Source organism: Marmota flaviventris, chromosome 7 (assembly GCF_047511675.1).
Source record: "Marmota flaviventris isolate mMarFla1 chromosome 7, mMarFla1.hap1, whole genome shotgun sequence".
Taxonomy (NCBI): domain Eukaryota; kingdom Metazoa; phylum Chordata; class Mammalia; order Rodentia; family Sciuridae; genus Marmota; species Marmota flaviventris.
In genome coordinates this window covers 74,121,016-74,134,440 of record NC_092504.1, presented here as the reverse complement: position 1 = coordinate 74,134,440, position 13,425 = coordinate 74,121,016, and the positions used below count along the sequence as shown (strand labels likewise).

Below are 13,425 nucleotides of genomic sequence, written 5' to 3'. Positions count from 1 at the left end.
CCCTGAACACTAGGAGTTCTGACACCTAGGCTTTTCCTCTCACACTTCACCCATCCCAAGGGCAAGAGGTGATTTCTGGTCAATGAGTTTGGAACAAATTAGATGGTTGTGTCCAGGGACCAATACATCAGGAACTGAATCTAAAGGGATGGAGGGTTTGAATGAAAGTATTCCTGTGGATGGTTTCAATGGTTTCATACTGCTGAAATAACTATTTCTCTGCATTAGTTTGAGACAGGAAACCCTAGAAAGTGATAGCATGGGTTCAGGAGAAGCTCTGGTTATCAGGTTCTGTGAGCAAGTACTGCCATCCCAGCATTCACCCCCTGCCTCTGGCCTCAGAAAGTAGCACCTGCATGTGGACAAAATCTTCTATTTGCAGTTTACAAAGAAAAACCATGGTGTCATGCTGTTGACCTCAGGAGTTATTGTTAATATTATGTCCTATTCAGGAAAATCAGGCATGAAGGGAAGGTAAGAAAATTGACAGTACATAATTTTTAGAATATCATAGGTACTATATTGGAGACTTAAAGAACTTCAAGTATATGTCCATGATGAACACAAACATTTTCATGATTTTTTTTTTTTGATTCATTCTGTCACTGGGAAGACTCATATAGAAATATATTTATTCAGGTTTCATTTTAAACCAAAATTAGGATACTGCACATAGTTGGATCTTAATGAATATTTTGGTATCAGCATTCTCTGAAAGCAACTCAAAGAAAGTATAAACATACGAAAAAGGAGAAAGAAAATGTGATTTTGAGACAAAACATTAATAACAGAAACAGGATATTAGGTTGTATAAGGTATTTTGGAATTTATATAAATAAAAGAATTCAGAGTGCTGGCGATGAAGTTCAGTGATAGAGAGATCACAGCCTAGATTTGCTTCCTGCACACACATAAAGTAGTAAATAAATAAATTCAAAATATATACCAAAAACTGTTACGTAGAAAATACTTGAATGAAAATAATGAAATAGTGCTCGCTTCGGCAGCACATATACTAAAATTGGAACGATACAGAGAAGATTAGCATGGCCCCTGCCCAAGGATGACAAGCAAATTCGTGAAGCGTTCCATATTTTTCACGGAATACAGGCCACGTGACCTGGAAAAGGGGCCCAGCCACCCACCCGCGCGATAGGCAGACCACCCCAACTGGAGGAGGGGCCCAGCCGCCCTCCCCCACGGTCACCAGATGAGATCTGGACAAAGTAAGGTCTCCCCAACACCCACCACCTCATCAGACACCTTAGGAGAAAAACTGATGGAACTCATCTTGGAAAATACTACCAACCCTTAAAACCCACCAACCGGTGGGCGTGGCTACCAGCTCTGTTCTGTGGTGGATCAGGCGCCTGGTTTACATTTCAGAGAATAAGAGTAGAGAGGCCACAGGTGGAAACTCAAGTCCTCTCACACTGGCTACTTCCACCACCCTGAACGCAGAGACTCAAGCTAGGAATAGACAACGCCACCTACTGGAAGAAAAGAAAAGAGAGTTCTGAGAGACATTTTCTTTTTCTTTTCTTTCTTTCTCTTCTCTCTCTTTTCATCCATTCATCCAGTCTCCTCTACCCTTCCCCCTCTGGTCCTCACAACCTCAACATATGTGAAACCAAGAATTGTTCATGAAAAAGGTCTTTAACAACTGAATCACCAGAATAATATAATATAGAGGAATTGCATATGCCCCACCTCCCTCCTCCCCTTTTATTTCTTTTCTTTTTTCTGCTCTCTTTTATCTCTTTCTTTCCTTTTTTTTCCTCCTTCTTACTCCCGCTATCCCACTTGCAAACCCCTAAATTTTACTATTTATAAGTAGGGTAATCTTATAAATACAGATAGGAGTATGTGTGTGCTTAGATGATGTACTATTGATTTTGGGAACTATTAACATTGTCTTTCTCCATTTTTAAAACAGTTTTGTGGTGTTGGTGGTGTGGGTTTTTTTGGTTTGTTTGTTTGTTGTTTGTTTGTTTTTTTATGTGCTAATTATTCCTTCTAAATGGAGGGGCCTTTCTGAGAGCCACAAGCCCTGCCTTGTGTGTGGAAAAACTAGGTGGAAGGACTTCTGCTTTCAATGTTTTTTTCTGGATTAATGCCCTACAATCAGCTCTGTGCTGTCCTTGTTTTAAGGTTTGGCTCTTTAGTGTCTCTGGAAAAACTCATGTGTTAATGCAGGAATGTTCAAAGGTGTAATCATTAGGTTATGAGAGCAATAACTTAGTAGACTAATTCTTTTGAAGAAATAATAATTTGAGTAGATTACTTACTAGGTGATAAGAGTAGGTTGGTGAGACATGGCTGGAAAACTTAGTTCATTGTGTATGTGTCCTTGGGGTTTGTATATTGTCCCTGGCCTCACTTCTCCTCTCCTTCCTTTCTCTCTTTCTCTCCCTCTCTCTCTCTCCTTCCTGGCTTCCAAGAGCTGACCAACTTCCTCCACCATGTCCTTCTATGAACTAAACATCTGAAACTTTCAACAAAAACAAAACATTTTAACAATATAAACTTTTACTCCTCTAAGTGTACTTATCAGGTATTTTGGTTATGGTTATAGAAAGCTAACACACCTTGATTCAAAAAACTGTTTATCTATGTAGACATCTCAAGTTTTGGATTCTCCAAAGGCAGCTACATTAGGTCAAGATTGTAGGAATAAACTTGCTCAATAATATGGATACAGTTATGAATGGGTACTTTAGGATCAGTAGGAAACACAGAGGCTGGGTTTAAGTCTATCCTGAATTCATGGTGATAATAGAATTGCTCAGTAATATAGTTTGAATGTTGCCTCGCCTCCCCAGGTAAGTCAACTCCCTTCTTTTGTTCCTGCAAGTGGACTTTATATAGTGATAACCTGGCTGGAGTATAACTTCTTTGCTTCTTGCAGCAAATCACAGTGGGTGCTACCATACTCAGCCATATGGGCATACTTAGTAATTATATCCAGCTGTTTTGAAAAATAGGCTACAGTCTTCTTCTATCCCCTAAATTTTGTATTTAGAAATGACTCAGCTGTTGTATCAAATTTCAGCATTACAGAATTTAAGATTTTAAGCAACATGAGGAGTACAATTATAAATACTTAATCTCATTTCTATTCACCTAGTCTATATTTGACAGTAATAACTGCATTGCTGAGACATCAGACAACCATTTCAAGTTATCTCTTAATCAAAGAAAACCTGTGTACTTGATGCACATGATACACAAGTGTGATAAAGCAATGTGAATTGAATAGTTTGTTAAAGGGCATTTCAATCCAAATTATATTTATGACAAAATGGTAGAAGCTAAGATAACCACTTTATATGACTACACTTTAAGATATTTTTTTGTAGTCTTAGGAAGTTTGTGGACCATTTATTTTTAGGTAAAGCAGATCTCATTGCAGCCTGATTTCTTAAAAAGACTGTGACCTTTGCTCCTCCTCTTCCCCCTCCTCCTCTTCACCCTTCTTCTTTTGACTATTTATTTCATCTTTCTCCTTCATTTTCCTTCTTCTCATTTTCAAACGAATTTATGAGTTAACTCTTAGATTTTGCATTCCACATAATAACAGTTATCCTTAATATAAGAAGAAAGTCATTAGAAGAAAAAATGAAAAGCTTAAAACTTTTATATGTTCACCCTATAATTGCAGTTTAAGATTAATTAAAATGCACTCCCAAGAAGTTTGTAAATTAGGCATGCTGATAAAACATTAAATTAGGCTTGCAGACCCAAAATGTTTTTACCAGAAAAGGCAAGAAGATGTTACTGGGAGTTAATAGTGTTTAAAAAATTCATGGGAATCCCCTGCAAAAGAGCAGAATGGCCCCAGGAACCTCTTCTAAAGCTATTTTTCAGAATTAAGGTGACAGTATACCTGGCAGGTTTAAGTTAAATTCTTCCCAGTGCTGTCTCCAGCAGGCTAATGCTTTCCTTAATTCAAGGAATACGCAGATCAGACAGGATTACAAAAAAAATCATTTTTTCTTCTCATGGATTTATAGCTGCAAGTGACCCAGTTGTTGGAGAATGTCAACTAATGGGCTGAATGTGGAGATGTAACTCATATTTCCCTTTGTTTCCGAATAGTGACAAAACAGGTCAAAATTATATTTTTTATTACTTATATTGTAGTTAGAATCAGGTCTCAGGACACTTGCAATGAAGGCCAAACCAGGTCTGACCAGGTTTCTGCAATCTGATATGGTCCATCTCCAACCACAACCAGACCAACCCAGAGAGAAACCAAAGAGAACTTCTGTAGATAGAGGATCCTTAATCTGTCTCTGGTCTGGAATCACATTGCCCCCAAGGAAGTTCAAACCAGAACTTCCATTCAGATGTTAAATCTTGTCTATCCAAATCCAGCTCCCTCACTAGAAAAGCCAAATGAGAGGGGAAAAGAAATATGAATCTGATTGCTTATACCAAAGTGACTCATGTGGTAGGAAGTCTTCAATCCAGAGTGCAAAATTGAAACTATGCACTGAAGGTCCACAGTACTGAGTCAGGAAAAGTCCCAGGGATGGTCCATGGGACGAGGTGCTTAGATACTTGTTTTGACTTGTCCAAAGGTTTGTAGAGTGGCAAGGGGCTGAAAAGCCATGGCAAATGTACTTCTGGATGTTATTTTTGGCCATTTCAACAAATTGTTTCCAAACAAGTTCCATTTTGCACACCTCACTGTATGCCAGTCATTACAATGACAAGTTTTGTAAAAAAGAGTGTATTTGTAAATAGACTCAGCACAAAGAAAGAAGAGACCCTCCTGAGACTAAGGTTTATGGTGTTTTCTGGGATAAAGGTGCAGGTGATTTAAGGCATGAGAAAGGTGACTAGAGGGGAAGTAACCAGTAGTTTACACATGTTCAACTCAATGCCATGGCTCTTCTCAGGATGCTTGTTCAGAAATTATTGGTGTTAGCAGATATGAGCATGGAATTTTTGGCCTGGGGATGTCAAAATGTTACCCATGCAATACTGGTGCAAGCCCAAGTGAAGTCATTGGCTCCAACAAACATGGGCTTTGAATCCCTGGGAAACAACCCCAGCAAATGATTTCACCATGCCCCACATGTCCTTGATTTTAACTACCGCAAAGCTAGTAGGAGGCTAATGATAATATTGCTCAGCTCCATGACTTCCAAAATTATTGATTTTTAAGTCAATTAATTAATAAAGAAAAGCAGGTGAAGCTGGAATATTTATTTAGACTTTCAACTCTGTTTCACAGAAATAGGGACTAAATGCCAAAAGTGGAGGACAGACTATGTGACAGCATTCACTCCCTTGGTTCTGCTCTCTATTACTGGGGGCCTCTGAAGAACTGGGCAAAGTCCTCTATGATGGTCAAGAAGTGATGAGGAAGTAATGGAATGGAAACAGCTGAAAAAACTCACCCTCCTACTTTCACTGGTAGCAGGAAGAGAGATCTCCTCTGAATTGAGCCCACTGAGATCAAAGAATGGGACAAGGCTCCCATATCATGGGATAAGTAAGCTTGGTAAATAATTCACAGTGTCTTCAAAGGACATAGTTCAGAGACAGGGTTGAAATTGCATGGAGAAACCCATCCAACCCACCAAATCACACAACTGAGAAGGCATGGAAGGAGCAATTACACAAACTAACACTGAAGCTCTTTCCCTAGTTGGAAATATTTAATAATTCAGAATTTACCCCTTTAGGAATAAGCATCTGACTCCTTATGTTCTAATTCTGCACACTGATACAATGTTGGACAGCTAGTCAGATGACATTGGAACACTAATTTCCTCAACTCTAAAGGCTGACTAAACAGGAGAATTTGAAATGACTCCCTCTAAAATTAGGGAAATGCATATGAAATTAAGAGGGATTGAAGCCCCAAATTGTTAGAACTTCTGAACTTCCTCATGTTGACAAGAGAAACTAACCCCACCTTGGCCAGGCACCACTGACATGATCTCTAACACAGATTAGCTAAACCTTCATATATATTTCCCCTACCTTTTGTCCTCTTTATCACTCCTTCTCTTATAAAAGCTTTCTTGGCCATTGAGCTTTCTGAAGATGGAAATTCAAAACAAAAAGCATTTTTTTTTATCTTTCTTCAAAGCTGGCTTTGAATGAAACCTATTTCCCTGCCCATTTGACTCTGAGTAATTGTGGAGCATTATGAGCAATAAAATCTAGATTCTGACTCACTTGGGGAAATACTTCTGCTGGGTAAAAATTGGGTAGAGAGGGTTAAATACACTTATGCAAAATATTAGGAACCAGGAGTGTTTGGGTTTGGGAATTTTTTCATGTGTTGAGATTATATATACAACATATAATATATATTATATCACAATATATAATACATATTTATATACAATAAATATAATATATATTATAATACATCTATAATATATAATATATTATAACATATATTATATTATACATAATATATAATAAATCTGATATATATATATATATAATATAATATCTCATATCTGATAACACCAATAATTTCTAAACAAGCATCCTGAGAAGAGCCATGGCATTGAGATGAACACGTGTAAACTACTTGTTACTACTCTTCCAGTCACCTTTCTCAGGCCTTAAATCACCCTGCACCTTCATATATATATATATATATATATATATATATATATATATATATATATATATATATATATATATATATATATATATATATATATATAAAATTTATAATATGTAATTATTATAATATATAACATATAATATATAATATATATATAGCATATAATATATAATATTATATCATATTATACATTATATAATCTCAACACCTGAAAGTATATATATACATTTCTTTGGGATGGATCCAAGATATCTGCAAATTGTACAAATCACCTGTATATAAGTTTATACAATATTTTTAGCAATTTGGGGCATGAAACAATGTTTCATGGTGTTGAATTTTCCACTTGTGTTGTCAAATTGACCTATTACTTTCAGATTTTCATACAATTTCAGATTTCAGATCTGGGGGGGTGTTAGGGAGGCTCAACCTGCATGAAGTTTGATGTACATATAGCAAGTCACATATTCAATTCAAACCCTTATTTCTAGGCAATTTTTGTCTACTTTTTCCATCAAAGATTGAGAGAGGTAGGTTTAATTTCCAGTGCAATATGATTTTGCTAATTTTCCTCATATTACTAGTAGGCATTGTTTTCTGTGTTGAAGCTCTACTATTGAATCCATATGATTCATGATATTTAAATCATTGATGATCATACATATATCAACATTAAATAATGTTCATCAGGCCCCATGTTCATTTTATACTATCATTTATCAAATGAGTATAGTATCACCTAACACATTTAAAAAATATTTTTGTCCCTCATACATCTTTGCAAAGATTTGTTTTTTTAACATTATTTTGAGGGAGTTCATAACCCACTTGAATCAAAGTGTGGAATATGATATGTCAAGAAATTTGTAATGTTTTGAACAACCCACAATAAAAAATTAAAAAAAAAAAAAACAATATGGAGACAGCCAAGTGTTTTTTACCAATAGGTGGAAATCTGTGTAGTCATTACAGAGGGGAGAAAGAAGTTCAAGAGGTTTACTGTAAATCATGGTGACTATAGTCAATAAAAATCATATATTATATATTTGAAATTTGTTAAGATAATTGATTTTTAAGTGTTATCACAACAAAATTATAAGCATATGAGGTAATGCATGTATTAAATAGCTTGATTTGGCCATTCCAAATAGATATCTGTGTATGTATATGTGTGTGTGTGTGTATATATATATATATATATATATATATATATATATATATATATATCTGGAAGCTTCATGTTGTGCATCATAAATATGTACAATATTTTGTGTTAGATAAATAGGCATATAAAATTTTAATAAAAAGAATAGATCTATGTGATCTGATATAAAAGGAAAAAAAACAAAAAAAAAAACATTATTTTGAGGGTTTTAAAAATGTTGTACAGATGTCATTGTCATTTTCTACTATTTATTGGTGGAATTTGTTCATCAATAAGAGTTTTTTCATTTACATTTTATGCTTTTGTTAAATTTCTCTTATTTTTTCCTCTCTTTTGCACACTCTCCTGTTATTTTCAATATTTTTTTCTCTTTTTAGATTAGATATTAGTTTGTTTAATCTTTCTAGTGACTAATTTATGTAATAGATATGATTCTAAATATCTTTATTTGTATTTAATATTTTTATTGTATTTTCTCAAGAATATTAAGAACAGAAGAATAACCATCAACTACTTTGAAATGATTAACCATATTTAAAGGCAGCTTTTGGTAGTTTACCTACTATTTGGTTACTTGTGTTTTAATGTTTTGCTCTGGTTTCATTTATGGAAAATTGGAAATGAAGGGTTAGGACTTTAGCCAAATAGCAGAATGACTATGCTAACATGGATATATAAGTGTTTCCAGCACTCATTTCAGGTTGTCTGTTTCTTATGAGCTGAGCCCTTCACAATTACATTCATGTGGGAGAGTGTGTGCCATCCAAGTGGCATATACCATCAAAGACTGACCAGAGAAGTGATGGAAATATGAAGTTTCCATTGCATATTAAGAATGTGCAAATGTCTTTACATTTCTTTATTTTAGTTTTTCCAAGTCCTAGATTCTACTGTATTCATTTCCTACAAAAAAGAATTTAAGCACAGGAGAGTTATTAGCTAGCCAATATATCAGCATCCCTAATCATGAATCCTAGAGGCAGATATTCAGGCTGGAGAAAAGTTGAAAACCTTGTTCCTATCATCTGACTTCAAATCCAAGGGTCATTTAACTGCTACCAACATAGACTCATTGTGTTGCTGATTCATGACCAAATGTAGAACTGTCACTCAAGGACATTTGGGCTGCCCCAGGAAAAGGACCAGGTTCGTGTTTGATGAACTGTGTTAAAATAATCATTCTTCAGGGCTAGAAGACATTGTTTCCCAGTATGTCCAGCAGATGGCGTGTCATAATCAAAGCAATCCATTCCTACTCCTTTACTGAAGTAATGAAAGCTAAACAGATCCTCAGACCTTCAGGATCAAAATTCAGTACTGGATCTTAAGCACAATAGGAAAAATAAATAAAATATATATTTAATTGATGACTGTAATACTTATATTTAATTGTTAAATTAACAATATCATATTTAAGGATCAAAATTTTTAAATAAATCATCAATACTTTGGGGGTGGTGTTAGTAATTAGGGATTGATCCAAGGGACATTCAACCACTGAGCCACATCCCTAGCTCTGTTTTGTATTATAGTTAGAGGCAGGGTCTCACTGAGTAGTTTCCTCCTCGCTTTTGCTGAGAGTGGCTTTGTACTCATGATCCTCCTGCCTCAGCCTCCTGAGCTTCTGGGATTATAGGTGTGTGCCATGGTGCCTGGTCAATATTTCTTTCTGAGAATAACAAAGTCAATGGTAAAATACCTCCAGAGTGCTCTCTATTAATCCATTCAGATTACAGTTTTATTTTATGTTAGTTGAAAGTAATCAACTTAATCACTTAGTTAGTTGGTATTTTGAGCCTTCACTTCGTTCTTATTCTTTTATGTCAGCTTTTTCCCCTCCATAGGCTCTGGATCCATCAAAAGTCTCTACAGAGTGTTTCATACTGTCAGTGCCTCTGTCAGAGCTGGGCAGGAAGCATGCTCCCTATCATGTCAAGTATGATAGAAAGAACAGGAGATTTGACAAGAATAGGAATCCTCACTTGTCACAGTTTCTCCTTCCCTGGTCATCTCTGGAGCTTGTGTGGGTGCTTATGGCCATGCGGGAGATGGAATCGGCCTCATTCTGCATGGTTTGGGCTGGCGACGATAAGACTGCAAGGACACAGAAATACTTTTTTTTTTTTTTTTCACAAAGTCTGGGGTTCTCAAGTGGCTCTACTGACCTCAAGGGTCCTCTTCCACACGGAAGGCAAGAGAATGAGAGCACCTGGAAGCCCTCTATTTATCAGGGAAAAGACCTTGGATAGAATATTCCACCCAAATATGGTAGGGGATAATGTTTCAAAAGGGGGGGGGGTGCTCAATCCCATTGGGCATTCCAGAGCTGATGCATTTCCTTGCAGAGTGAAAGTAAGGCCATTTGCTTTGCACAATGTGTGTCCTTGTGATACCCGCCCAATATCCCCTTTACTCAAGGCTGGGGTGGTGGCATCTTAGCTCCTGCGTGGGACAGCCACCCACAGGTGCTACAACTTAGACTCCAGGTGTGGCCTCCCCTCTAGTACTAGAGGAGATAGTATTGCCTAAGAGCTGACCAGGGGCTTGTAAATATCTGAAATTATGGAGCTAGACATTCTATTTCTAGATTGATAGGAAGATGCTACCATTAAGTAATTCACCTAACTTGACACCTATGAAATTGGAATTTGGCAAGAAAAATCCTCACCTCAGTTTCAGGAAAGCACTAAAGATTAGTGGCATCAGCATGAGTGTGAAATCTACATGTTACTGTTTCAGCCAATACACATTTACTAAGAACCTATGAACCATCAGGCTGTGTGCTGGAGCACCCCAGTGGCAAACTTCAGATTTGATCAGGAGTTGTCTACTGATTGAATGAAAGAGACACTTGGTTTATGGATATATAAATATATCCATCCCTCTTCTCCACTAGATGATATTTATTTTCAGTGCATGGTTTGTGTCTCCTTTATCTTCTTTCTACCTCATAAAATGTCTTTACATCCAAAAGAAACCTTAGAGTTTTTTTGTGAATTCTTCATTTAAGAAAATTGTACAATATTTTGGGCAGTATAAGTACCAGAAAGCTGAATGGAGGTCTGAAAAGGATGAAATCCTTTAGGAAAGAGGCCTTGAGAAGTCTGGTTTTTCGCTTAGTGCAAGATTCCAAAAGTATGAAGGTATTGCTTCTCATAAAATGACTTGCAGCTAACTTGGAATAACCTGCAGGGGTAGATTTTTACCTTGTAAAGGCAGGGAAAAAAGAGATAGAGACTCTTTTGGACATATCTATGTATTTTTGTTGTTTTAGTTCCTCCTATCACAGTTCAGGTTATTGGTTAAATTACCAGCAACATTGATGTGGTTCATTCATGGCAATTATATTGGTCAAGTTCATCTGATACATCACCAATTTTGGCTCCTTCCTGGAAAATGGTGATTTTTTTTTTTTTTTTTTTTTTTGCCTCTTTCTCTTTTACTGTAGTTGGAAGAGATATTGGACATCTACACTCCCAGAATATAACTTTTCAGGGTTTCTGAAATTGTCTGGATATAGTGATATTTGTGGTAGTTTGAAGAACACCAATTTTCCTACCCTATTATAAAATGTTAATTATAATCTTTTATTTCCTTAGAATTTTATTTTCCAATATCCCCAGAAGAGAATCTGACATTTTCTTTAAATTATGTTTGTGGGATACCACATATTTGCCAATTCCTGAGGTGAAACCTCTCATAATCAACAGGCATTTACAGTGATCTCTCAATTAACCTCAATCATCACAGAAAAAACTTGCTGATTCATAGTTGGCTTTGGCCTGCCATATGAGATATGAGAGAAATTATTTATTTGGGGATTTTGCTAGTGACATTTTTCTCCACCTTCTGAAAAAAATTGTGTATCTCTGCACACTTGTCAGATTTGAAAAGAAACAATATTTTGAAAATATGTGGAGTATCAGGATAAGTTTCCTGCAGTTTAAAATTTCCTTCAAATAGTCCACAAAAACAAAATATCAGATATTTCCATCAACATTCTCTGTATAAGGTACAAGAAATCTAAGGCAGAGACTGCAATCAAGATCAGTCCCTCTTTCATGCTGTGCCTGCCATTGACTGCATTGTAGCTCTAGAACTTGTCCAGTTGGTTTTCTATTCCTCTATACTACTTAATTATTTATGTTCCATCTCATTTACTTCCTTCCAGAGGTCTCAGTGTAAAACTGAAACTTAGCAACAGCTCTGGAAATAATTTCCCCAAATAATTTGAATGGCAGAGTGCAGTGCACATAGATTATCAATTATCCCAGAGCACAGTTATTTTTGCGACTCTTAAGGATATATACCCTGCTTCTTGATCTATGTGGATTTAGTTTTATTAAGTTATTGAGAATCTGATAAAAGTGCAAGTGTTATATTTTCCAAGGGAATAGCATAATTATTTTCTTTTTATCAAATGATTTCAATATTGAACAAAGACTAGGCAGTACAATTCCACATTTTAAACTTGCATGTGTATTAGTGAAAAGTTTGATTGCATATCCCAATGTGTGTATAAATTCTCATATGTATTGGAATAGTGGGCATATCTGTAAAAACATACACATTTATAAGAGCAGAATATAGATAATTATAAATAGAATTCTAACACTTTCTCACCACCTCCCTACATGTTTTCATGTCCTCTTCCCTTACTCCAGTGAGTTGCCTTGAACCCATTATGCACACACATGAAAGATAGCTAATCTCACAGGAGTCATGACCAGATTCCTTAGCTTAGTAGTTGCAGCAGTATGAATTTTTTTAAAGTTGATGCATTTTGTTTTCTTTTTTATTAACTCTTCACACTGCAAAGGTAAGAAATCAGAGTGCTTTTGTGAAGAACAGGGAAGGGTGACTCCCAATCCATTTCTCCTTTAGAAAGTTTTCAGAGCAAGTAGAGTAAGACTTATATTTTGCTCCCCCAAATGTATCTCACACTTCATCACACCATCAAACCTGTGAATATGGACAAGGCATTGAGTTTATTTGGCTCAAATTTTTTAAGTTCACCTGAAACCTAAGCAAAGTAATTACATTCTATACATTGCACCTTGACATCACTTTGAGATTCTGTCCTCTATTTTCCTGTTCTATTTCTCCAGTGTGTGCTCTGAAGTCTACAGGATAGTGTCAATCAGATATTTGTCTTAAGCAGTAGTCTTTAAAATCTAGAAGAATTTCTTGGTTTAGTAAAATAAACTAGTCATTTTAAGACTCTTTTTTATTTATATACTACAGGAGTAAAATATAAAACTTTTTTTTTTCCAATTCTTAGAGAGATTTTCATTTACATCTGGTCAAACTAGTGGGTCTCATGTGACCATTCTTCTGGGCATGGGTAATTCTATTTCTGGTGCCAGAACTCTTCTACCATCTGACAATATAGGTTTCATTTACCACATGCAAAAGAGGCCTTTTCATTATGTAGCTAGGCTGGGAAACCACACACTCTAACTCAGGGGCAGATTTGAGTATCCCATGATAGTGGGTACTCGGGGAAGAAGAGGAAGCCAGAGTCAGAGAAGTTCTTGTGCAGGTGAGGGAGAGATGCTGCACTTGAAAATGTTAAGGATCCTCTCTTCCAGAAGGAGGCCAGAGAAAAAAATTAGAACCTATGCTGGCATAGAAACTTCTTCTCAAGAGTTCCTCACTCACA

At 36.0% G+C, this 13,425-nt stretch overlaps 1 non-coding gene across 1 annotated transcript; it reads left to right on the top strand.

Annotated features, from left to right (window-relative positions):
• The first annotated feature begins 991 nt into the window (after window positions 1–991).
• Window positions 992–1,098, top strand: LOC114082062 (U6 spliceosomal RNA). The gene has a single exon (XR_003580908.2). It is a non-coding gene; the product is annotated as a U6 spliceosomal RNA (small nuclear RNA).
• The last annotated feature ends 12,327 nt before the right edge of the window (window positions 1,099–13,425 follow it).